This window comes from Bison bison, unplaced genomic scaffold (genome assembly GCF_000754665.1).
Source record: "Bison bison bison isolate TAMUID 2011002044 unplaced genomic scaffold, Bison_UMD1.0 scf7180017863423, whole genome shotgun sequence".
Classification (NCBI taxonomy): domain Eukaryota; kingdom Metazoa; phylum Chordata; class Mammalia; order Artiodactyla; family Bovidae; genus Bison; species Bison bison.
In genome coordinates this window covers 3143-4720 of record NW_011493995.1, presented here as the reverse complement: position 1 = coordinate 4720, position 1578 = coordinate 3143, and positions in this window count along the sequence as shown.

Here is a 1578-nt window from a genome sequence, read left to right as displayed (position 1 = left end):
TTTATATGGAGAATTAAAAAATAAAACAGACTAGGGAGATGAAGCAGACTCACAGATACAGAGAACAAGCTAGCAGTGGTTACCAGGGGAGAGCAGCAAGGGGGAGGGTAAGGGCAGGGATAGAAGATTAAGAGGTGCAAACTAATATGTATAAAATAGATAAGCTACAAGGATATATTGCAAAACAAAGGGGATATACCAATATTTTATAATAACTATAAATGCAACATAACATTTACAAATTGTGAATCACTTTGTTGTGTCCCTGAAACATAAAATATTGTACATCATCTATGAAAATGAAGTGAAAATGTTAGTTGCTCAGTCTTGTTCAACTCTTTTTGACCCTAAGGACAGTAGCCTGCCAGGCTCCTCTATCGATGGAATTCTCCAAGTAAGAATTACCCACTGGAGTGGGTAACCATTCCCTTCTCCGGGAGATCTTCCTGACTAAGTGATCAAACCCAGGTCTCCTACATTGCAGGCAGATTCTTTGCCATCTGAGCCACCAGGGAAGCCCACAACAACTATAACTCACTTTAAAAATATATATATTCTCCCAAATCATCCCACCCTCTCCCTCTCCCACAGAGTCCAAAAGACTGTTCTATACATCAGTTTCTCTTTTGTTGTCTCATACACAGGGTTATTGGGACGACCCAGAGGGATGGTATGGGGAGGGAGGAGGGAGGAGGGTTCACCATGGGGAACAAATGTATACCTGTGGCGGATTCATTTTGATATATGGCAAAACCAATACAATATTGTAAACTTAAAAAATAAAATAAAAAATATATATATATATTCTCTCAGGAACTTTCACATATACAATACAGTATTATTAACTATGTGCTTCCCTGGTGGCGCAGTGGTAAAGAATCTGCCTGTTGATGCAGGAGATGCGGGTTCAATTCCTGGGTCGGGAAGATGCCCTGGAGGAGGACACAGCAACCTAATCCAGTATTCTTGCATGGAAAATTCCAAAGACAGAGGAGGCTGGCAAGCTACAATCCATGGGGTTGCAGAGAGTAGGAAACCACTTTGCCACTAGCAACAGCAATGATTAACTACAGTCACCATGCTGTACATCATATCCCTGCTGCTGCTGCTGCTCCTACGTCGCTTCAGTCTGTCCGAATATGTGCGACCCCATAGACGGCAGCCCACCAGGCTCCCCCATCCCTGGGATTCTCCAGGCAAGAACACTAGGGCTATTTTATTTTGTAAGTGAAAGTTGTGAATGTTTATTCCATTTGGTCATTTACACCCATTTCATCCATCCTCCAACCCCCTCTTGTGGCAACCGCCAATCTGCAACATGATGGACCTAGAGATCATCTACTGACTGAAGTGACTCAGACAGAGAAGGAGAAATATTATATGACATATCTTAGATGTATAATTTAAAAAGACATGATACAAATGAATTTAACTACAAAATAGAAAGACTTACAGTCTCAGAGAACAAATTTATGGTTGCCGCTGGGGAACGATGTGGGACAGGGATAATTAGGGGATTTCTGATGGACATGTACACACTGCTATATTTAAAATGGATAAGCAACAAGGATGTACTGT